The following is a 26,475-nucleotide window of genomic DNA, read 5'->3' as shown; positions in this document are numbered from 1 at the left end:
ACTTTTTGATATGTGGATAACCTATTCATCTCTTTCTTAAAAAAAAAAAACTAAAAATAGCAATGTGTACCAGTGATATCATATCGACAGGAGTATGGACCAAAAAACTTTAAGGGAAAGAATGAACTCAGTAAGTTTTAATCGAATATATTTCATCTTCTAAACTCTCCCATAACTTTATTTTTCAGAAATTTGTAATTTTCATCAATTATACAGGTCTTCTCTCCCATAAAATACTGTGGGTTCCTTAGGGACAAAGGGTATGACACAGAGGACATTCGATGCAATGACTTGCCTACAGCAGGTGCCCAATTAATATTTATTATACAAACAAGGGCAACAGCCAAAGTAAAAGAGGACCAGTTCCTTCCTTCACTTACAAAGCTTACACAGCAGGTTTTTCGTGCGGACGTGCCTTACGTAAGTATATCTCAGGTATCTTTGTTGAAAAAAATCTGTTCTCTGAATCATGAATGGCTTCTTTAAGGTATGGTGCAATGGGGGTGAATCTCTGGCCTCACACCAGGAAGATGTCATGTGGAGATGACACAGATGTGAAAGATACTATGGTCCAGAGTCACAGATGTCCAACCTTGAGTGTGCAAAATTTCTCAAGGAACTCATCCATGTAGAATTTATGGGTTTCTCTGAAATGCTGTATTTGTGATATCTGTTCCTTCGTTTCTGTGTCCAGATTTTAAAAATAAAGATTGCATGAAGCTACAACAAACAAGAGTCAGTCTATGAGTTTCATTTCCCCCAGAAGACTGAGAAGTTCAAATAGAAGTCAAGGCAGGTTAGGACCACGCATCAGACTTCATGGTATTTTCTACTATTTCCATCCAATGGGAACTCAAAACCAAGCTGAACCGGGATAAGGAGACATAACACAGAACACAAACCCCTTAAATAACTCTCTCCTTTCATCTAAATTCCTCCTATTTTTTCATGGGTCTTTCCAGATCCTCTTTCATTTGATTGGTCCATAGTGCTCATTTTACCCTTTACATGTTTTCTAACTTGTGTTGCTATCTTACGTTTTATATTTATGGTCTATTTTCCCAAATGCATCCCAACCCCCGGGACGTATGTGGCTCCTTCTTTCCACCAGTCTGTCTGTCTGGAAGATGCGCATTTTCCATCGATGATGAGCATGACAATGACAATGATGGTGGAAGAGCATCTTGCCCAGCCCTTTCCCCATCCCTCTATCTTCCTTCCATACCCACTACTGCAACGAATTGGCTCAAAAACTCCTGGATGCTGCAGCCACATGTTACTTTCACTCTCGGTAACATGTGATACTGTTGACAATTTCTTCCTTCCAGTCAAATCTGCTCTCCTTGGCTTCTGTGGTGTGTCTTCCTGGTGCTCCTCCAGTCCCTCTGCACTTGTAAATTCAGTTACATCTTGGGCATACCCATGTGAAGCGGTCCTCATTACCTCATGATAAAAGCGAAACTCCTTAATGGGGTGCACAAGGCAATTTATGATCTACTCGCTGTTCATCTTTTCGGTCCCATCTCTCATCATTATCACCTCATACTATGACCCCAGACACCCTGCACTACTTTTGGATCACAGTACGTGTTACCCTTGCATCTTGCCTGCTGAATTCCCATTCACTGGTGGACCTCACTTCCTCCAGGCCGAATGTGGGACAGACACCCCGCTTGTGTCTACCTTTTGCAGGCAGGTATTCCCCCCTCAATGCATTATCAGGCCAATTATCAGTAGCTGTCAGCTCTGCCTGCCCTACGTGTGTCTTGCTCAGAGCCATAATTCAGCACTTGACTCAAGAGTAAGCATCCAAGCTTCTTACCACCATTTGAGCGAAGGAGCTAGGAAAGGAACATTAAACTGTTTTCTTAACAACCAAAATAATGCTTTCCTATGTAGAAAAGATGAAATCTGCCACCTCTCTATAATTTCAAACGGATAACGTGAGGTGACTGTGCTGTGCAAGGAAGGACTCCATCCAAGTGCTTGTCAACGACTGACTCTGGGAAGCCGGAAGGCTCTGACGCTCTCTGTCCCCTAAATTCCCATACGCTCTGCTCCAGGACTTCAAACCAGGTGCCAGGGGACGTGATCTCATGGAGAGGGGACACAGGGGCTCTCAGGACTCGGCACCTGTCCCAGGACTTACCGAGTCCTGAACATGTGCCATCTCGAGTGCAATGTGGGAAAGAGAAAGCAGACTTCCACTGCCTGCAAGGCCACAGGCCTTGGCTGTGAGGAAGACTGGGAGAGCAGGCCACGATCTGAGCTTGGCCGTGTACAGGGGCGCTGCTGGGGTTCCCATCATCAAGCCACAGCGAGGGAGGGAACTGCTTTTCTTCACGAGGTTTTGCCTGCGGTGGTTCAGCGCTCTACCAGGCAGCATCCATTTCTGGACCAGTTTCTTCATTACGACGCCCTTCTTCGGTTCCTATCCAGTCACACCAGAGAGGGCCGTCCCAGTATGACTGTTCCTAAGGTGATCTGCGGTATTTTCTAAAATAGCTTGACGTGAACCAACCCGGTCAGAAAAATGCTAAGATTTGCATTTCCTTGAAATGTGACGCTATTTTCGAGCTTCTCATTGAAAAAAAAAAAAAAAAAAAAATTTTTTTTTTTTTTAAAAACTGCAAGTAATTGAGTGTGAAGGAGCACACCAAAGGTGGCTCGCGTTGCAGCACGTGGTAAACTGATGCGCGGCTGAACTGGGAGACTGATATCAGGAGCGGGGAAGCCAAGCCAGGCTCTGTTTGTTCAGTGTCTCATAGTACTTTTTCAAATGTCATGGGCTCAGCAAAACCCGAAACACATTTTCTCAGCACTTCTATTTCTCAACCCATATGTATTCTGAGAGCAGTTTAATTCATATGTTTCTGATTTATTTACATGCAAGTCATCAGAATGTTGTTTTGTATGAACTATTTGATGTCCAGGAAGCCTGTTGAGCTTTGCCTTTGAGGTTTTTTTTTTTTTTCCCTCCTTAGGATCAGGAACCATGATTTGCAAATAGAAAAAAAAAGCTCATCAGAGCCCCAATATTTTGAACCTCAAAGATTCAAATTTTGTTCAAAAGGTAGATGGCATCAAGTCTGAGGACAATTCTTACAATCTGCCGACTCTGTATTTTCCAGGCCCTAACTGACATTGCACTTCTTGATGGTACTAATGTCTTCCTTGTGGACATAAAAGTGCGTGTTTGCAATGAATGAACAAGAACAGATCCTAAATAGAGGCAAGGAGCTCTTCAAAGACTAAGTGAATGCCTTCTGGAACAAGGTATCTGGGGTGGGGGCGGGGAATGGGGGGCTGGTAGGACGCATGAGCATCTAGAGAAAGGAACGTCGTAATCACCTTTCCAGAATACTCAGAAAATGAGCACCAGCTTTCACCCCACTAGGGATATCACAGGCATTCTCTTTTCTCAATTTATAAAAGTAACTCTGATTCAATCGTGATCTGAGAATTGTTTGCATACATTTAAAAAGCACTGCAATGTAATTTTATAAATGTTTCTCCCTTTGTAAGTAAACCACAAACTTAAAAAAAGAGAATACTAGTAATTTTTAGGACTTCTATGGAGTGAGTTAATTTGAGGATCTCTATATTCAGACTTTTGAAAGAGCAGGGGTTTTTTCTTAATAAATATTAAGATATCATGTATTAAGCACAGGTAGGAGGGCTTTTATCTTTTAGCATCATTGTGTCTACATAAACTCAATCATTTTAAAAGATACTGTAGAAGGTTGAATCAGATTTTAATAGCAGGGAATCTTTAAAAAAGATAAGTTTTATATATATAAGACTGCCATCTCTGCAAATATGCCTAAATTTTCAGTCTCCAAACCAAACTGATGCTGGGCAAGAAGCATATAGCTGGCCTCTAACACTATCACATGCCTCTGCAGTGTGTCTCTAAAATATAAACCCGCATTTCCCATCGGACTTATTGTCCTCTCTTTGGGGAACAGATTAGAAACGTTGGTTTCTCTGAGCTAGGGCTGAAAGATTTTTACCTACACCACCTTTCAAAACTGAGATCTCTCTCTTCCCCAAAACTCTTTTCCATTTTCCCATTTCAAAACCAGAATGGTGTTAGGGCTGGAAGATTCAAAAAGTCTTCTCACATCAAATATCTCTCCAGCACAGCTGTTGTTAAGTGACCCAACATGTCCTAAGACAGGCTCACAGACTATACACTACATTATTTTGCTATGAGTCCCCAACTCTACATATTTCAGGAAAGCAAATTAAAAAAAAATAAAAATCACCAAAACGGACTTCTCGACACATCCATGAGCAGCAAGTAGAAATGCTAAGTCTTAAGCTGTCAAGCTGAATGGGGGTTTAAGGTTATACTCTGTGTCCAGTAAATATCAATCAAATAACTAACTACCCACTACTAAAACCTGGGACGAGAGCAAATCAATTAACCACTAGTTGCTATGAATTCAAACATCGCTCAGAGGACAAAATTTTATTAAACTGTAGAAAGATTAGCAAGTAACAAAATACAATCATTATCAAGACCATAAAAGTAAACTAGAATCCTTTAGGAAGTCAATGTGTATACTCCAGGGACAAAGCTTGGACAAAGGGGGGAGAAAAGCAGCCTCAGGCATATATCTTAAGAAATAGTCAATACCACTGTAAAAAATACGGCCCGTTTCCTCAACACGGTGTATCATACAGACATCTCCCCACAATTTAAGTCAACAAATTTAAATTTTTACTTTTTACTATCTTTCCAAGGAGATCAACTCTCATGCAGAAATAAATATGAAGAAGTCAAGTACTATAACTAGGTTTCAATAGCCAGCCATCAGAACTAACAGCTCGTCTTACATTTTAAAACCTTTTGGGGAGGACGTGCTTTGATTTGACCGGTCCTGGTGTGCTGGTTTTCAGTCTAAGGAGCGGAAGACATCACTGCATGCACTCATGAGATACCACATTCTCTTCTTAAACTATATAAAGTCCTAACTGTGAGTAATATTTCGACATGCAGTAACTGGAGTGAAAAAGTCACAGCCTCATGGACTACCCATCTGCAGAACAGATTACGAGACATGTGAATTTGAGAGCATTATAGAGGAATGTTACTTGGAAAGCAAATACTTTCATGGGTAGCATTAAAAGTGTCTCTAATGTTCTTTCCCCGTCTTGGCCTCTCTGTTCCCCAGTACTAGACCTTCCCTTGGAAAACTCACAGACGCAACCCCTGCTGAGCAGCGGTAATGAGGAACCTCTGCCTGGGTACCCCCCACCGCTGCACACTCAGTGAGAGAGAAGCCACTGCCTGCTGAGAGCTGGGTCTCCCTCCTCTCCCTTCTGATGGGAGATGCTCATCGAGACCCTACACACGCCCAATGTGCCCTTCCATTTTATGGCCTCAGGTGGACGGGAAGATAGAACCTCAAAGAATTCCTGCCCCTACGTGACAGATGCTCAGGACAGTTTCAAAGAGCTGTCCTCGATGAAACGTACCCACACGCAATAATCTCGATCACGACCATTTTTCGGCGTCATTTCCGTGTTTAACGACCTGAACTAACAGCCATTTGAAAACATGTCCAGAACTTCTAGAGGGAACCCGCTCCCCACCACCCTTTTGGTTTTGAACTTTAGTAGAATTCTGATCACCTCCACAGGCTGATCTGCTCTGGGACTTTAAAAGAAGTGTGTGTGTGTGTGGGTGGGGGGGTTGGCAGGACACAATTGTTGTTGTTGTTGTTTGTTTTAATTGAAGGTCCTTAATGTGGGCCACATGTTTCTGGCGGGGACAGGGAAGTACAGAGGAGGCAGGGGCCAGGAATGCAAAGTGGTAGGGAGGTGGGGAGGGGAAAGTGGGGAGGGGCTGGATGATGAAAAGACCAGTTCCACAAGCGAAGCACATTAGCAACCCAGAGTGGAAAGGGCCGGAAGGGAAACCCACCCACCTCACCCCTGCATTCATTCTATCAACCTGCAATTGCTGCGATCAAAACCATATGTCGGTTCTTCCAGATCTTTCTCACAGGACAAACATGCAAAGGGCCTCAGGCCTGGCGTTGCCATCAAATGGTAATTGATACCAGATGAGCCACAAAATAGAAAAGCACATGCAAACGGCAACCTCTCTGGCTGCCCGCCACCCCCCCCCCCCCACCTTCCCAACCCCTGCTCGGCCCCTTGAGAGGGATGAAATTGCAGGTCTTGCCGGGCTGCTAAGTGCACCGTGCACCACGAAAAACAAGTGCACGGCGCCTCCAGTAACCACCTGTAAATCTCGGGGAAACGAGGGTCGGCCAGCCAAGGGCTGGGCCCAGAGAACAGGCCAAGGTGAAAGGTCGCTCTGGGTTAATACCAGGTCATCGATCAGGGGGATGAAATGAGCACAGGTGTGAGACAGATCACAGGCCTGTGAGCAGGGACCCACCTCCCCGGTCCCAGCGCACATCCGGCCTGGAGGAGGCTGTTCTCACGACGCCACATCTGCCTTGCTCTCATCCTGCAAGGAAGATAGTGAGAAAGGAAAAACCACTTTCCAATTACCAGGCAATTAGAAGAAATCTGCCCAGCTCCTTTTCCGAAGCTTTTTTTTTTTGCATCCCATTGTTCTCATCGAAGGGGGAGAAAAAGAAATCCAGAAAACTTGCTGAGCTGGAGGTCCTGGCAATTGCTGGTTGAATGTAATACAGTAGGTACAAAAAACATCTCTTATTTCCACCGACATTGACAGAACTGCAAGTAGCAAGGGGCTCTCGCCTCTGCATGTATATATTTTCTTATTAACTCGATCGGGCAGAAATTTGCAGAGATTTGTTTGGATTTAGAAGTCACAACAGAATGTCAGTTTTACAAACCGAGGCTCATTCTGTGGTGAAATGTACAGCCCTGGACCCCACCAGTCACCGCACACGAGCTATTTGTTCCAATTCTCCTAGCAGCCGCTTCTGAACAAACAACTAACTTACTCTAAACACACGCAATGGGTCTCATTTTCCTTCCTTCTGCCTATCCCATTATATGTGATATTTTAGTCTTACAGATCTTATGAAGTTTAAATATTTTCCAGATGGGACTAGGGGACACAGAACCCTGTAAACATTCTACGTTATAAAATGGACCAACTGACTGCTTTGAAACAGAGGAGTAAGAGGATAGAACTACGTCTTTTGCGAGCAGTCTCACCCTGTAAGCCAACCACACCAACCGTAAAGGGGGGTGCAATTACCAATTTTCTTTCTCATTCCCCCAATGCTCAAGAACTGGCTGATTCACCCTCATTTAGGTCGTACCTATTTCTATATTTTCTAATTAAAACACCCCCCACCCCAAAGATGATTTAAACTCCATTTACAATTCCATGCATCTCCATGGTAAGAAAGAAAACCCTGGTTGTAGCCCAGTGATAAATTCCACTGTCCCAGAGGGAAAATACATCAGGCCAATCAATCCCATCCCTTTGCCCAGATTCTCAGCAGACCTCTCCTCCTTCAAGTGTGACCACGGAAACCCTGAACACGGTGGTGTTCGCCAAGGACCCTCAGCCTAGAGGCAACCTAGCATCATTCGTGATGCCACTCAGCACCGATCCAAGAGCAAAGGCAGCGAATCAACGAAGGGCAGGAAGGGAACGGGGGGCCGCAGATGAAAACAAAAGCTCTGGTGAGTGGCAGGGGGAGAAAGGAGCAGCGCAAAGCAAATGGGTGACATACAAGCCGAAGCAGCAGAGTGGGGCTCCGCGGTGTCCAATCAGGCAGGCTCGGGAGACCCACTGGGGGAGACTCTGACCTTACCTCTGCCTTCCCTTGGAGGTCCAGTCAACATAACCCTGTATCTGAGCATCTGCCTTGTTTAAATTTCATCCTGTGGTGTTGTTTGCTGATTGGTCAGACATGGCTGACAGCATCAGAAGTGCGATCTGACAGACAAGGAGCAAGCAGGGCCACAGCACAGAGTTCCTAACGGGAGGGAGAGAGGGAACTTCATGCTGGATTCAGGAGAGTCGGGCCCGCAGACATCTGCTGCGAGGCCTGGGGCTCGCCTCGGGGTGGGAGGGCCCAGGGTGAGGCTGGGGGGAGGGCATGGAGCAGGGGAGGTGGGCCCGCCACCCGGATGACCAAGCGCCAGGCTTCCCCTCGGCTGGGGCTGCATCTGGACCCCGTTCAGCAGCCTCCCCCAGCCACTCCCAGTTCCTGTCACCTCCAGGGAATACAGCAGGCTGCTCGCCCTGGAAGCCTGCTTTCCAGAATAGAAGTGGGGGGGGGGTTCCTGGTTTGGGGTAGGGGAGCTGTCCTTTCCTGTATGTATTTTTCAACATGTGTGACATTTTCCAAAGGACACAGAAGGTCCTCGGGAGAGGCAAGCTAACCAGAGCATTTCATCTAGATGACTGCCATGCAGAGGGATGGGCTCCCATGGAATGGGGTCCGGTGAGAGCAGGGAAGTGGAGGAGGACAGGGAGAGTCAGAGGCTGAAGGTGTCTGGAAACGACAAGAGAAATTACTGCTGGAGAAAGACGGAACAGACAGAAAAGAAGGAAAACAGCTTGAAAATGGGACAGGAGAGAGGAACCATCTCACCCCCGCACCCAGCCTGGGTCAGGAAGACAGGTCTTCACTGTGAGCCAAGTACCTTTTTCTTTCCAGGCCAGCAGGAGGCGCTGACAGTAACAGCGGCGAGCCACAGTGATCGCCCTCTACCCTCCCAGCTTCCAGCAGACAGACAAGACACATACACACACACAGAGCCCTGAACCCGTCAGTCTACAAACCAACAAGGACAACCGAGTTCACCCACTGCAAATCTAGGACCGTTCTCCCTCACCAATATGGCTATGTAGGGGTTTTACTGTTAATTAAGGATCAGTCTTGAACACTGGCCTTCCTCTCCCCATTACTCAGAATCATGACTATACAACTTGGGGGGAGAAAGTTAGTAGAATTTCAAAATCCAAGTAGAATTCCCCAATGCTCAACAAAAAAACATTACATGCAAATTTCCTCTTTTCTAGTATTATTTGTTAGCAGAATTTGGGGAAAGCTATCATGCTTTCAATAATAATTATAGAAGAAAAAAAGATAAAAGGTAAAGCGAGGTATGCCAGAATGATTTTAAAAAGAGATGGATAAAAGAGACAGGGATTCAGAGTAAAACAAGGCTGGAGCGATCAGGTTATTAAAACCAACCAATTATGTGGACAAAAACAGGAATAAGATGCTTTGGCTGAGGAGAAGGAAGGTTAATGCAATCAAGACTTGATGAATATTAATCCTTGAGTAACACCACCCCTGATCTAACATCCATTTGGAATAGTAAAATGGCAGAACAGGGTAAAATAAATCCATCTGGCTTAAAACTGAAGAAAGATTCGAATCACCATGATCTTTACCTCCAAAAAAGACAGAAAAACCTCATTCCTTCCCTTCATTTTGAAAACATAATTATGATAGAACTCATTTTTGAAATCAAGCTAGAAAGACAAGGTGCTGAAATCTGAGGAGGTGAGACAAGGAAACCAGCCTACAGGAACTGCAGAGAAAAAGGAGGGCAACAGGTAGAAAAAGAAACGAATGTGAGGAAAACCAGAGGGCCGATGTGCATGGGAGCTCTGGACAGAAAGAAGTGGCCAAGGGACCTGGATTTCATTCCGAGAAGAAAAATGAATGAAACGTACCAGGCAGGGGCCCAGAAACGACTGAACAAGAGAAGACAGAGATAAAAGCACAGGAATGTGATACGAGGGCAAGAGGGATCAATACAACAGCACGAAAGATCAAGTAAAAACTGGAAAACAATGCAGTTTGCCTGAAGCATAAAGTACTTTAGGATTTACTGAATTACGAACACAGTGTTGCTGGAGGTATTCCATTTAAAACACCGTCACAGGCTGAGAAGACGATGTGAAAAAAAGTGCCATGTGTTGTTAGAATCCGCTTTCTAACCTTAAAACATTTCCCTAATTTCCAGGATCTATTTGCAACGCATGAGACAACAATAAAAATATGACACAAGGACCTCACTTTCTCCACAGTATCATGTCTCACAGATGAACCTACGCAGTGCAAACGACCACTCTGTGACACTTTTCATATCTATGGTGTGCAAGCTACCTGTTCTCTTAAAGGAATATTCATGCAAGCACTTTGCCTAGACCAACAGAAATCTGACACTCTTCATTCAAAATGCTGAAGTTACCCTGATATCTGGGAACCAGATTATTTCAAAGATCAGTCAAGAAAATGTCACAGGAGGAGATGGCATTTCCAATGGGAGTCCTGAGAATTTCAGCAGCTTTTCCAGCTCCTGGCCTCTTTTTTTTTTTTTTTAATTCAGAAGAGGCTCAAGCGGGTTTCCCTGATAAACCAATAATTGCGTATGTGGGGGAGAAGTCTACAGCTCTGTAAGTCAGATGACAGCCCCTATCAGGTGCAGACACACAATAAAAACAACAGGGCAAGAAAATGTTTGCTTTCTCTGTCGACTGCGGTGTCAGTACCCATTAATAAACCTATCTGCTAAATCTACTCTTATTCATGTGGGACATCACTGATTTAAAGTAAAATAAATTATCTTTAATTAAATGGAATTGTCCTTTTCCTCCCGCTATCATCCCCAATTATTACATTCTAATCAGCCCTTTAGGGAGAGAGCACAAGAGAGGGCTGAAAGGCACAAGGACTCAAAACAATTCCTCTTTCTGTCAAGTGATGAAATTTTTATCTTAATTATTGGTTATAACTGTAATTTTGGGATATAAATAATGAGAACTATAAAAATTTTGTATTTATGGGGAAAAAATGACATGGCCACTTCCAAAACTTCCCTGTACTTTTCTCCTCTGTGAAAACCTCTGAACTTAAAAGAAGCCATTCCAGACTGCTCAAATGCTCTATTTAAACCTAATCTATTACTTTTATTTCCAGCACAAAAGTGCCAGTTTTAATTAATACTTTAAAATATATAGCACTAATGGAATGCCAGCTCTGTTATTTTTAGGCTCTGAGGCTTTCCACAACTGGGATTATGGAATGGTATCGATTTATGTTTCCACTAGAACACAGGCACGTTAAATATTAAGACATGCGCGTGTGTGCTAAGTCTCTTCAGTCCTGTTTGACTCTGCAACCCTATGGACCGCAGCCTGCCAGAGAGGCTGATCTACTTACAAATATTTAGTGATTCTCTCCTGTCCCAATTCCTGGCTCCCCCACATCCCTCTTTTGTTTTCTTTTTTTAAAAATTGCACCCAAATTCTAAGAAAAGCAACGTGTGTTTCAACCTGGCAATCAGTAGGAAATACCACCACACCACCAGTTCTCATTGATAACAACAGGCCCGGCAAAGAAATGGTGAAATCAACAGGTAAGTGACGAAAACTATCTGATTTCTCCACTCCAAAGGCAAAGAGAGGAAATACTCTCCTGTAGGAAATGAACACTAAATTTAGGTCAAATCTCTGCATATATGTTGTAATGGTGCCTGAACCATCTTCCTCCCAAGTCACAGCTTGATTTTTGCTTGTTGTTTGTTTCACCGTGGACTTTGTGAGGACCGGGAGCTTTCTTTTAGTCCTCTTCATGATGACAAAATTAACCACTGAAATTGGGAAATTTATCTTCTGTCTAGAATAAAGAGGTGGGGGTACTGACTGTTTTCTGACTACTTAGTGTTACTTTTAAAAATGTATTTTTTTAGGGTGTAGTACTGTTTTCATTTAGCATGCCTTTGAATTGCCGCCTACAGAAGTAAAAAAAGAAACCACAGCTATACAAGCCTGCTGACTTTCTTATAAAAGAACCAGTTTTAAACTTGTTTATACTACTGATTCCAAATGAATTCAAGATGGTGGCTAGTTAAAGAAAGAGAACTCATGCCAGGGAGTTTGATCAAAGAACTTCAATTCAGCAATGTTCAGTTTTAATTGACCACTAATTAAGCTACATTAGTCCAAGAAAGGTCTGTATCACTTTGAGTAATAAAGAAAAGAATTAATTTAACCCTGTGTCAGTCAGCTTTAGTAAATTCATCTGAAAGCAACTTCTCAAACGACAAGCATGAAAGAGGAGTTTAGTGTTAAATGCCAAAAGTGGTCTACAGAATTCAGAGAGGACCAGAGACTCAGTTTTCGACTGCATTTGTTACTTCGAGAGTGATGTCACCTTGCAGGTATAATTATCTTCATTACAGATACAAAGATGTCAGCTCCACTCCCCGGGTTGCAAAGGGTTGCTTTAAAATTGGATTCAAAACATGGCATCATACCAGCCACAGTTTTAACTTTCCTGTATTCTAGACAAAAATAGAGTGGATTTGCAAAATCATGAGAATTTTCAAAGGCTTGGAACTCTCCTTCTGGGAAAAGTGAGTTGAAGACTGGGGAGGAAAAAAAACAACTGCCATAACACCACCAAAAAAGCTCATTATAATTAGGGACCACAAGCTATGGCAGCATGACAGCAGCATTTAAAGGTCCATGTGTTAAAATAGTTCGTTTTTGAAAATCCAGTTGCAAAATTTTTATTTTTCCCACATATTGCCCATCACAAAATTTTATGCCTACCATTCTGAATTTTTATAAAAATCTCAGGAAGGAAAATAATAATAATAAAACTGCAAAAAAACCCATTTTAGGGGTGAACATCAAAATGTAAGACACTACTTTACAACTTGGTGTTTATGACTTTTAAAGTCCTTCCCATTAACTCAGAGGTGAATTCCTTATGGTCTTATGGCAAATATAAAAAAAAACAAAGTATGCTTACATTTAAAAAATAAACCCAAATGTCAGTGGTACCCTGGCTTCTTTTTTACAGTAACAACCCCCATCTTCTATGGATGTAAGAATAGCACTGAATGCCATAAGGGCCAAACATTCTTGAAGAGGAATATCCTGTGGCCTCAACACACATTATATTTTGTCTTAATGATTCTGGCAACCAACGACTGCATTTTCTACAATAGAATTTAATGAATAACATTTTTTCTACATTCTGCCAATACTCATTAAAATGCACTTGTTTGTGAAATGCAATAGCTAGCTATATGAAACCAAAATATTAATGCAAATTGGAATTTCTAAGTTTAAAGCCATATTTGCATAACAGGAACTAAACATGGTACCAGCTGAAAGAGTGCACAGAACACAAATGCCTCTCAATACCACAATCATTACCAAGAGGAATGATGACTTGTGTTACCATCAGAAGTTCAAGGACAAAGCATCAGCCAGGACATGCCACTATACAGGCTCCTGGTGCTTCCAACAAGAGGAGGATGGGACAATCTGCAATCATCTCATCTATGAATACAGTACAGGTATAAGTCACAAACCCCCATTCCCATGCTTTATAACACCCTAGGGCTAGCCCACTATTATACATGGACATAAACTGAAGAGTAGTCCACACAATTCTGAATGCGCACACTGAATGAAGGTGGTCATCGTACCACCAACACTCCCATTTCTCCAACTTAATGATGCAAAGGAATGAAAAGAGACATTTTTATTCTTTCATTCATTCTACCAAAGATATCCTACTGGGCTATGGTGGATTGGAGGAACCTTAAGAAACACAACATTAAATAAAAGCTTTCAATACAAACTGGTTTATTCAAGAAATATTATTTAAGCAATCCACATGTTAATCTTTGAACCTGCCCTATCTAAATGACTGAAAGTTTGTCCGGAAGATATGAAGACTTCAAAACCATGAAATCAAGTTAGGGACTAAATGAGTGTTAAGGCATGAGACGTACAGACTTTTTCACTTATTATGAAGATGTATTTGGATTATATGAATAAATACACATGATTATTTTTCTTTTAATAAAATTCTGCTTTGTACTAGAATAGCCAGAGCAAAGGTCTGAGTTCTCTAAATTCCGCAGAGGTCAGCTCTCAGGCAACATGCTATGTAAGAGTCTTGCCTAACTGTAGGCAAGACTACAGGCATAGGCATGTCTGGTGCATGGGTGGCTCATTCATTTGACCGTGTAAACATTTCTTGGTTGTTCACAGTATGGTAACAAGTATATAAAGATGCATTAAGACACAGTCCCTCTCATGGAGAACCTCTTATTCAGAGAAGGGAGATTCAAGGTCCGACTGTGTGCAGACAGACAAGGGGCAGTATCCCAGGCAAAGGGCAGTATCCTTTAAAAAGTTTCTTTATATTAAGCTTTAAATTTATTTTTTAAATTTCTTTTAAACTTTTTATTTTGTACTGGGATACAGATGATTGATAAACAACATTGAGATAGTTTCAGATAAACAGTGAAGGGACTCAGCCATACATATACAAGTAACCATTCTCCCCAAACTCCCCTCTCTTCTAGGCTGCCACACAGCATTGAGCCGAGTTCCATGTGCTATACCGTAGGTCCTTGCTGGTTATCCATTTTAAATATAAAACTTTAAATTAAAAAAAGATGAACACAGATAATATGCACATTCACTAAAATGTTAGGTAGCACTAAAAGATCCATTCTTAACTTCAGATGTGTGCTGAGCATAAAGCTATGAAAATTCATAAAAACGCTGAAATACATAGCCGAGGTGCCTCTAGTTCTGTTATAATCCATGTGATCTTGAGCAAGTGAGTTAATCCTGTAACACTATCATTTCCCAGACCAGCAGTGTCCAAAAGAACCTTCTCCAATGACGCAAACGTTCTGTATCTGTGCTGTCCAAAACAGCAGCCACTGACCGCCACCACACGCGACTTCCGAGCACATGAAATGCGGCCAGTGTCGCTGAGGAACCGACTTTTCTACCCAGACTGCAAACTGGGTTAACAACATTTGGACCATTTATGTTACTGAGATGCAGGAAGGATTAAATTGGAAGGTGTTTGAGAAAGCAATCAGAAAGAATTGAGGCTTGCATGTGTGCTGTATTAAATATTAATTATCGCTACAATGAAGTATTTACTGAAAGCTTTATTTCAGCTGTAAACCACTTTCCTAGTAATTACAGAAATTCACAGTAAGACTGATTTTTAGACTCCATACATATCTGACAAATATCACAAAAGCAGGCTCTCTGAATAACGTTCCAAAAGCAATGCATAGGCAAGTTGTAATTCTAATATTCAGAGAATGAAACTTGAACAGAAGAATGTTATTGAGAGTCCAACACAGATAATCGATGATTGATCAAAAGTAAAAGATCCATGCTTTTTCAAAGAGCTCTAACTTAAAGCAAATTTGCAATTTAAAAAATTACTATCTCCCAGAAACACCCAAATCAATGAAATGATCATCAAAAATGCTCCTCTTTATGTCCTGCCTGACATACGCATAAACATATTTACACATTCCGCTGTTCACTTTGAACACAGTCAACTCTATGCAATAAAAAATAGAAACCCCACCAAAATAGATGTAAACTTAGGGCCATCTCATAAAACAGCTTCAGTTCTGACAGACACAGTAAAACCCAAAGGCATCAGTGTGATTTCACAAAACTGTGCTGCACTGAGCTAGTTAGGGAACAGGAAGGTTCCCAGTGCAGAGTCTGAGGATACGTGTGAGGTATAATTGAAATGGAGCAGCCAATGGGCTGGGTGATCGGTGGAAGCGTGTTGTTGTCGTTCTCTGTCGTTTAGTCACTAAGTTGTGTCCAACTCTTTCGGGACCCCATGGACTGCAGCCCGCCAGGCTCCTCTGTCCATGGGGTTTCCCAGGCAAGAACACTGGAGTGGACTGCCACTTCCTTCTCCAGGGTATCTTCCTGACCCAGTGATTGAACCCAAGTCTCCTGCATTGGCAGGTGGATTCTTTACCACTGAGTCACCAGGGAAGCCCAACTGAGAGCATATCCTACACCAAAGACAGACTTGCAATCAGAGCTGCCACCCCAATGGCTGGCCACCCCTATTTCCTGGAGCCCTGGAGAGCCCTGCATGGCATGTGGAGGAAGCTGAAGAGCAGCAGCAGTTACTGTCAGACCTGGCAGCTCTCTCCACACCTTGGCGTCTAAGACACACGGTGTGCTTCTGGGTTCCACAAGTTGGCACGGGTAAGACTCTGCCACCAGATACCGCTACCTTCCTCCCCAGGATGCTAGGGAAGGCAACCAAGGTTTTAAAATCACTTCCAAATCACTGCCAAGAGTTATCCAACACTGATGGAAGCACAGCAGTGGCAGGGAGAGAGATCCCCAGTTGTGGGTGGAGAAAGAAGCTGTGCTATTGGGAAAGCTGAACAGAAAGTCTTTAATGTTGGTTTTCATCTTTAAACGTTCCTTGGTCCAGAGGACCTGGTTAATGATGCAAAAATATCCTTATTGCCAAAATACTCAACTTTATTAGTTTCTTTATGCTTATTTATTTCCTTTTTATGTTCTGCAGAAAAAAATTAATGGTAAAAATGTTTTCCTTTTGGATGAGTCCAATACACCAATGGTTATACTACAAGGTATTTTGAAAAGTAAGATATCAATGTATGTTCAGGCTATGGAGAAATGTACCTTATTGACTCAACATATCTTTTTTTTTTTTAAGGTTCCTTTTTCCTCTTTGTTTTTTAATTTTTTTTTTTTAGTTTTATTTTATTTTTAAACTTTACAATATTGTATTGGTTTTGCCAAATATTGAAATGAATCCACCACAGGTATACCTGTGTTCCCCATCCTGAACCCTCCTCCCTCCTCCCTCCCCATACCATCCCTCACTCAACATATCTTAACAGTTGTTTGGAAGCCATTCCAGTTGATTCGCAAATAATGTACTATATTTACAACATCGGAAATAAACTTTCGCATTTTCAATGGTACATAATGAAAATACCTGGGTAATACTGTAGTGCGTTATTCTAGAGAAGAGAGAAGTGTTTGAGAAGAAAAGGAAAAGAGAAGAGAAGAAAGGAAAGGAAGGAAGAAAAAAGAAAAGGAAGCTACCATCATTCGTAAGGTGGTTCAGCACGCCAGGAATTAATTACTCAGATCCAGATACATGACTTGTAAAGCAGGACTTCTCCACTTCGGCATGAGCAGGGGCTGCCCTCCGCACTACGGGGTGATGGACAGCGCCGCTGGCTTCTACCCACTGAACGACAGGCGCAAGCCCTCACTCCACTCCTGCTGTGGGGACAATCACAAGTTTTCCAGATACTGCCCTGTGTCCCCTGGGGGGGCGTGCCATGCTCCCCAAAGATATCTATCTGCAATCAGAGTATGTTGAATATCCACTTCCATTTTCATAAATCTTCACGGAAACAATGGTCCTCGCTAGAAGTATCTTCCTTCAGTCAAACAAGAAAATATCCACTTGTATTCCTGATCACTTCATAAGTGACATGTTTATCTTTTGATCTTGTGGTGCTCATCAGTTCTAGCTTATTACTGGGAAACAAATAACCTATGTTCATTCTAGAACTTTTGGAACCATCTGTACTGTGATTTGATTATGTGATGGGAAATGTTTATTATTTTCCACAAATGTATTCTAAACAATCAAAATAGTATATGTAAATTTTTGATGAATAAGCAAGTTGAGTAATAAAATAATTGGGATTATCTATTACTGTCTAGTTATGTCATCTATCCATCTATCCACCCATCCATCCGTCCTTTCTCTGATCTGACCATACATTTATCATCATAAAGGCTGTCATGCTTTCAATTCTGATTGAGTTACACAGGTAAAAAGCCTCGGACCAGCCAAGGAGTTTAATCTACATAGCTCCCTATTGGCAATGCATCTGAGAAGGCACGATTATCTATAAATAATTCCGCATCAGGCCAGCTACGTATTTTATACACCATATCATCCACTTCAAAATGTGAAACTATCCCAATACCAAAACTTCCCTAGGTTATTGTTAAATAGGTGACTGATCTCCTAACACATTCAAGATTCCAACAGAGTGTCCTGAGAAGGTCACCATCCACATAGCTCAGCCAAACACATGAAGGACGCACCATCTCTTTCTAAATCAGGTTAAAGCAGACCTGTCAAGGGATCCTGAAAAAATGTATGACAGATTCCCCAGACAAGTGCTAGCCTAGGAATAATTTGCTTAGGCATAATTTGTTTCTCCTTTTTCATCTGTTTTTCTTCATAATTTAAAAACAATGGAGAAAAGGGTCATAAAACCAAAACTTCCTCCATAAGGAACAACTTAGTGTGGGTTTGCATTTTTCAGTGTCATAGCTGAAAGGTGGAAAAAAAAAAAAGTTGAGAGGTTAGGATCTCATAATGATTCATGTAAGTCATCCTTCTGGAGTTTAATTAAGTCAACTGAATCCTTAAAGGTTTTATTAGCAACCGATGCTGGAAGTTGGGCCAAGAAGATCTGCTATTACATGAATTCTTTGAAAGGTAAATGCATTTAACAATCACGGATCTATTTCGAGCAGTTTCAGCTCATTCCCTGCAAGCATGCAAGAGGTTTGCTGCACTTTGCAACCTCTGGGAAGGACGATTACCAGATTCACATCAACCTATCTAATTTTACAGTTACCTTATTTAAGTTTCTAATACGGCACAGGTCTTTTTCTCAGGTGTTAATAGAAAAATCAATTTTAAGTCACAACAGCTGTGACCACTTTAAATATCACAGCTGTCATGAGCTGAGAATAACCAATTTGGGCACGCATATTTCTGCTGCAAATGTAACAAACTGAAAATATGATGGGATTTTATCTTTTACTCTCTCTGAAGCTTAAAGTCTAATACAATAGTAGAGTAATAACTTACTTGCCTTAAAATAAAACCAGGCCCCCATTTCTCTGCTGACCTAGCCAACAGATGGCTTTGAAAATAGACAAGAACAGCATCTTAAAGATATACTCTGATGGAACTAACTGTTGAATATGCTTAATTATGGAAATAGTATTAACTCTGGAAAGACAGAAGTTAAATAGCTGATATAAAAATTGACAGTTCACTCATGTAAACATTTTGCTGTGAAGCCAGGAGGGAGATTAAGTGGGATCCATGCTACACATTAAGTGTTATTAAAACCTAGGAATTTAAATTATTACACAGGACAAAATCTGAACTCATATGAACAGTGTTGATTAGTATCTTCCAGGAGGAAATAACAGCATTTTAACCGCTTCTTTACAAACTCAAACTATCTCAGTCCAAATCTAATGTTATTACATTTCTAGGAACATAATGACATTCTCAAATAACCTAAAAAAGAAAAAAAAATAGAATAGGGCATTATTTATTCTACTGGCCTCAGAAAGTTTAGATTTCTCTGTGAAGTTAATTGTGGACAATGAACACCCAAAAAATTCTAGAATCATATTCACCAACAATCATTGCCACCTATGCTCAGATGTCTGAAAAATGATTCTGCATGATGAAGACAAGGAGGAAATAAACTAAAGAAAAACACATATTTCAAACCAAACTACTGACAATGGTTTGAAACACTGACTCAAAGTCTACCAAGCTCCTGGCCAATACATAACAAGAAAAGAAAATTCTCAAGGATTTTCAGCTCAGATCTGCAACCCTACCTAAATCAATTTGATATGCCCCTCTTCTTCCCTTCTTTTCCCTTACAGATTCACAAGGCAGAGATGAAAAGTTGGCGAGACTTATAAATAGGGCTCCCCAGGTGGCTCAGAAGGTAAAGAATCTGCCTGCAATGTGGGAGACCTGGGTTAGATCCCTGGCTTGGGAGGAGGGCATGGCAACTCACTTCAGTATTCTTGCCTGGAGAATCCCCATGGACAGAGGGGCCTGCAGGGCTACAGTCCATGGGGTCGCAAAGAGTTGGACAGGACTTAGCAACTAAACACATACTTAAACAACGTCGACTAAAAAGCTGATACCGCACCCCCACCCTCCGCCATTCTGCATAGGGAGGCTTAGTGCAGTTAGTACAGAAGAGCTCGACCATCCCCTGTTATTTGCATATTAATTTCAAAGCTACATGAAAAACATTGTAGTCTTTTAATCACATCAACACGCAAAAAGGCACTACAAAGTGAAACTACACTTGTTAAACATTTATCCCAACCCCCACGTCACACAAAGGAGGCCTAAGAAAACAGCATCCATCCGGCTCCTGTGTGTGGAGACTCCACTTCTGAATTGTAATAACAGGTGCAGAAATAATAATGTGCTGGGCAATCAACTTTTTTTCCTCTGATTTGTCAGTTTAGCTTAATAATGCCATCAGGAATGTAAACATTTCTGCAATTTATATTTAAAAGTCAATAAAATAATGGGGTACAGAATTTATCCTTTTTAATTTTTTAAGTAATACATTTGATTATTTTAATCACGTCAGTACTTAACTGGATGGGATTTAAATATGCATGTAACATCAATTTAATTTGTTTTATTCGTGAGAAAAGCTATTGAGTAATACAGCACCATTCTCCTTTAAAAAAAAAAAGAAAAAGAAAAGCACACATCGTGGGGAAAAGGGAGTGTAGACACTCCACTGCTTGCTTCCCTTCTTGGAGATGAGATTCCAGGACCCTCCAAATGTCTTTCATTATGAGCATTAACAAATGGTACCCAAAGAGGTGAGAACCCAAGACGCAGGCGATAAAAACAAGGAGTGTTTCCATCCTGTGGATAAACTTTCTTGAGGCCACAGTAACAGGACTGTGGTTGGTAAATGCATCAACTATTTTTAAAATGGTGTGAGAGTCCTCTTTTCCCCCAACATAGCAATTCCCCCTTGAAGAGGATCATTATCAGTGCAGTCATTCAGGACTCGATAATTCTCACCCTTAGGTTTGTGGAGGTGAAAGACCCAAGTCAAATGTTAGCCTCCACTCTTAACATCCCCTATTCATTTTCAGGTCAGCTACAATGGAAGCAGCTGGAATTCAACTCTCCCCACTCGGTCCTACCAATTACCTCCATGTGCCCTCTCTTCAGAGGAGTGTAATTTGGTCTCCAGGAAAGCACAGCTCCGGGTCCCTGGAGGGTGCCACGGCCTGCATTTTCTCGGTGGAGTCTGAAATTAGACCATCATCTACACTCCTCCCACCCCTGACTTCTCAGGTGTTTGCAGCCCACTCTTCATCCCCATTTGGGGGTGGGCCGCCTTTAAACAGGATACTCTCCCAAATAAAATGTTACAGGCATGGTGTCCCTGTCAAGTTACTCTTGAATGAAATGCCCTGATTAACACATGCAGCTTTCTTGAAGAAATAAGGAAGAAGAATTTGAAGACAACTCAGTATGGACTTGAGGCAACATGGAATGGAAAGACCCAAATATCAGCAATGTGAATGTTAAAAATTCTAATCAGAATATGGTATTGTGACATAAATACATCTGTTAATAAAAGGTGGTAGTTTGGAACCTAACTCCTAAATCTTCAGCACTGCAGAAAGAAAAGTCTCGAAAAGTTGAAATGCAGTCACACCTAATTCTCAAACCATTTTCAAGCCCCAAACCTCAAGAACGGTTCTTCAGAAGAATAAATCTGTTTTGCTGAACAAAATGCAATAGTATCTGTATGTGTAAGATGATTCTGTAAATGTGCCAAATAGTTTATTACAGATGCTAAAATGTTCAAAAGCCTCCAACAAGTGAAGTTTTCTGAAAATTCCATGAATAGCTTTTTAGCAGATCACTTCATACTTCAAAATATAATTATTTCATACAAGTAGCTCTTTCAGCTTTGTGACTATTCCTCTGTGTTTCCTGATATACAGATACTTGCTTTTTTTAAGGACTATGACGACTTCCTGAATAGATTATAAACATTTTGTAAATACACAGAGTTCCAAATCTTATTGTTGTAATCAGTAAACTTTATCACATATAACTTTACCCTATGTCACTTGAGAGTTATATTTGAAGTGCTAACGGCTAATTTAAATCCTCAAACATACGAACTCTGAAAGACTTAAGTCTAAAATTATTGACTGTGAAAAATCAGCTCTTTTGTAACACTGATGATACTAGAGGAAAAAGGGGAAAGAGCCTGGTGGTCCTCTGCTGTCTGTCCTGAGATTCTCAGTTATTAAGTATTTGTTTGATATACAGAACAAATATTTCCTTCCTGCATTTCTTTTCAGATAAGAGTAAACCTAAATCCTAACAACTACTAAGACTGTCACAACCTATCTATATATCTTCATGGGATTAGATATTAAGATTTTTTTAAATGAATCTCCTGATGGCAGGTTGCTGACCGTATATACAGCCTGCACAGTGATTCTAAAGAAATGACACAAAAGCATTTTTTTTTCCCTCAGTGGCATCACAGTGACAGAAGTTGCAGGTGGGCTTAAAAACACTCACATAACATTGAGAATAAAGAAACAGGACAACGTCTAAAATCAAACTCTGCTAAAAGCCATTTACAAAATAAGTTACCAGGAAGAAATCACTAATTCTCAAGCCTCTGCAGTGGTATTGCAATCTCAGGTAAAAAACAACAACAACAAAGCACAACAAAACGCAAATAGGGAGTGTGATACAAACCACATTTAGAGTGGAATGGGACACAAGCGGTTCTTCAGCACGACTTCCTGCAGATCAGTGGGAAAGGTATTTACAGGCTGCAACAGCTGCCAGCCCTCTCCTGGCCGCCCTTCTCCCTAGGCCCTCTCCCCTGCGCTCCTCTGCCCTTCCTCCTCATCCTCCTCGAAACAGTGCCATCACCTAGCGCTCCAAGGATGCTCAGCAATTAGCAGCACGATCTTCAAAATGCTCAAACCCCCCAGAAATTAGAGATTGAATAAAATCAACCAAATATGTAACTGGCCCATCTTTTCTAAGAAATTAGCCCCAGAGTAATGTTCAAACTGGCATCTGTGAATCTCACACAGCGATTTTTTGGAAATTTAATCAGAGGCAGAAGAACAAAATGTAGCCACAATATCAAAATTATGTGTCTGGTGAGTTTTTTTACCAACTTAAACCTACAGAACAAAATCAACACAATTTTCTCATAAGCAATCAGGCACAGAAGGAAAAAAAGAAAAACTTCATAGTTATTTTACAATGAGTAAATTAAAATGATTTATATTGTCAACCATCCTCCAAAATATGCTCACTTAAGGAAGTTTTTCCTGCATGCTTTTTTCTCTTTGATATGTCCTGTTTTCTTGAATCAGTGGGGAATTGAAAAATTATATTAGTTTGAACCTAAGCAAATTTTTGCTCTGTAATAGTAGCTAAACAATCATTTTTTAACGTAATACACTTATACCCGCTAGTTTCATTTATAATCATGCTTCTGAAAATAGTAAGTCTATGAAATAGCTTCCAAAAATATTAAATGGAATTTACATAGTCGATACACTACTGAAAACTTTAAAACCTAGTTCCTACCTGCATGAGGCTACTAGGACCAACTGGGAGGTTTACCAAGAAAGGGAGATATGTAAAATGTACTGGAAAATATTATTACTGGTGCTATTTAGATATTAAGCTTCCTATGTTAGCACTTCCTGTGGTACCTGAAAAAAAAAAAAAAGCTAAACACTTCATATCCTGATTTTTAGCTTCAAACAATTTAGGTGGCTGAGATTTTGACTTATTCAGAGAAAAACTTTCTCCTAAGAACATATTCCCAACTGAGAGATTTGGGAATTAAAAATGTTTCTTTTTTTCCATCTTAGCGAGGAATCATGAAATAATTTTATTTTTTGGCCTTGATATCAGAAAAAAATGAACAACCGTCCTCCTCTCTCAACTTTATGGAGTTGAAAAGCTATATCCTATGACCAACAGTCAGAATATAAAGCTCATTACCATTTACTTTCTGAGATTTGATGACTTGACAAATAACTATTTCAAAACAACTAGTTTGAAACATGGTTTGAAGCTTGTTAGTGTAAAGCGAAAAGAGCAATTACAATAATTATAGGTTTCTCTATACCGTTTAACACATGCACACGCGGGCGAGCGCTGATGATGCGATCTTAAATTACCATTAGGAGGAAATTTCGCCACTTTTGTTTTCAATTTCATTTGCCATAATTTTATCTTTGTGGAATGGCTTTATTTTTAGATAGGTGGACTCTGACCAAATACTTACTTATTAAAATTCTTATTCAATGAATATGTAAGCAGTTATAAAAATCAAAATGTAGAACTAAAACTGTACTTATGGTGGACCAGGTAACGTCTGATATTGCTATCCACGAGGACAGACATAGCGAAATAATCTGATAGATGCTTATGCTCAGAGCTCTTAAAAGAAACTACTGATTTTCTCTGCAAAAATCTTCTCTCCCATAGTTAGGTAGTAGTGCTTTCAAATTTTTTATGTAGCTGAGAATGGGATTCATTTGTACTGAAACCCCTCATCCACAGAGAAAAGAAATCACACAATTCATGTTGGTCAAAGTCATTATACTCTCACCTGAGGAGGAGTTAACCTGGTTTTTTTTTTTTAAATTACACTCTAGTTTATATTCAAGATTTAGCCTTTGATAGCTCTAGGGCTATGATTTTTTTTTGGTAGGTTTTGACTTCCAAAGTCCACAGTTCAGGACAGGTTCAATATTTTACGGAAAGAAGGAAATAATATGTTGTGGGGCTATGGTCATGGAAACACTTCATAACTGAAGGTAACAGAAAATCCACATTTTTCTTTGTTTGTTCTAAAATATCACTGATTATACTACTGCCCTTGCTGGGGAGTTAGAGGAAAACTGATTTTGCAAACCCTATATGTAGTTGCCAGTTCAAAAAAGAAGAAATCAGAACTGCTGTAATGCTTAATTGTACTCTTTCCACAACCTAAAATCACAGTGTTTTGGAATGATTTTACATTTTTCTTCTTTTGTTTATTCACAGGGAAAACCTGCTTCCTCTGGCCTCTCTCAGTTCAGAGAGTTCAAACTGAATTTAAACAAGTAATTGACTTGTCACTGGGAAAAAAAAAAAGAAGGAATTCAGTGCTGTGCAGTCTTCAGCGGGAAGCTTGTGGAACAAATAGCTGATCACACTTAACTCCAACCATTTAGGTTAAAACACACGTTGGTCACCAGAGCACATCCCCACAGAAATGCATGGATATGCAAACCCCAAACAACAAATGAAACTCAAGAAATGTAAAGTCTTTTCGATAGGCATTTTGAACAATTAACGCACGGCATACACAATCTCCACAAGATGTCTGGCACCAAATCAAAAGCCGCTGAATGCAGAATTAGAGCCAGTACAATACACACTGCAGAATAAACAAAAATCTGCTTCTCCAGTGTATGCACGAGGCAATTTAAAAAATGGTATAGAACTGGCTCCATCCAAGAACACATACAACCGGACCTTGTTGCCTGTTTCTTAAAGCTAAAATGAAGAACTGGTAAGCATCCGTGGTTTCAAATGCTTTCTCCTGTTGTTCCAAATGGCTATTTTTTTCTAACTATAATGTATGTACAATTTGCCTCTTTCTAGTGTTTGAATCAATAGAGATACACATCACCAGATTTGTTTTTAATAAGAGCCTTAAAACAGTGCCTATAAATACATTTCCTGTGACAGAGCGATCTTGATTTTATGAGTACCATCCTCTCAAAAAAAAAAATCTAACAACCAAAATATTTGGCAACTGAGAGGGCATATTAGTGATATGATGTCATATTCAGCATTTTCTTATGATAGAGGCAACTGGCAAGCTGTGGGAATGGGAACACATATTTTTAAAAATTCCTTTTGGCTAAAAGAGTGTTAAAATGTCCAAAACTTCAACTAAAATGTCAGTTCAGACGTTTCAGATGCAAAATTAACAATTAACATGTAAAAAAATCACATCACTGGTAATTCCTAAAGATTAAAAACTCTGGAAAATTATATTCATAGCAGTATTCTTATAATACATAAGGGTCATATAATTCCTGAATCTATTTTATTCTATTCTGAGACGCTTTTTCTTACTGACTGTGATAACATCACTTGCAAAATTTTCATTAAAAGTGCATTAAAATTAAATGTACTGGCTGACTATGTTACGCATGGGAATGTCAAAAACATAACAGGCAAAAGTCTTAAGAACTACATATAAGAAACTACCAATTGCAAATTAGGCACTTTTTTTTTTTTATAAAAGAAGTTACATAATCCTATGATTTATGTTTACAAATTTAACCACTTTACTTGATCGGTTCACAACATAAGGCATTTGTTTTAAAATTGTATTTCCCTTTCTACACTTAACTATTTTTCTAATTACCCATTAGGCTCTCTCTCTTTTTAAAAAAGATAAAAACAGGACAGTTTTATAAACTTTCAATGATTTACTCGCACTTTTCCAAAGAAAAGTACATATTCTTTCAGCAGTTGCTCATTCATAAAACTGCCTCCTTGAATGAAATTATTCATCTTCCTAAACCATCCTGCACCCTCCCAACACTTGTGTATACGTGTGTGCATTCCAGTATATGCTCAGCTAGAAATAACCGTTATCCATACATCGGCACGTATACACATTCACACACACAGAACGCCACACACACGTTAATTCGCCTGCGCCAATCCCTACAGCTGAACTGGGCCTTCTTAAAGCTCTGATCGGTCCCTTTTGGCCCAACTCTCACACCCCGATTAA

The 26,475-nt window shown here is 40.5% G+C and overlaps 1 protein-coding gene across 21 annotated transcripts in view; it reads right to left on the bottom strand.

Moving 5' to 3' along the window:
- Positions 1-26,475, bottom strand: part of TCF4 (transcription factor 4) — a 385,872-nt gene that overhangs the window by 81,513 nt on the left and 277,884 nt on the right. Inside the window, exon 1 of one of the 21 annotated variants that reach the window (XM_044934848.2) lies at positions 7,779-8,059. The exons of the other annotated variants lie outside the window; for them this stretch is intronic. The gene's annotated coding sequence lies outside the window, so the exon portion shown is untranslated. Of the gene's footprint in view, positions 1-7,778; positions 8,060-26,475 lie in introns of those variants that run through there. 21 annotated transcript variants of the gene reach the window in all.

This window comes from Bubalus bubalis, chromosome 22 (assembly GCF_019923935.1).
Source record: "Bubalus bubalis isolate 160015118507 breed Murrah chromosome 22, NDDB_SH_1, whole genome shotgun sequence".
Lineage (NCBI taxonomy): Eukaryota > Metazoa > Chordata > Mammalia > Artiodactyla > Bovidae > Bubalus > Bubalus bubalis.
This window is presented reverse-complemented; position numbering and strand designations above follow the sequence as displayed.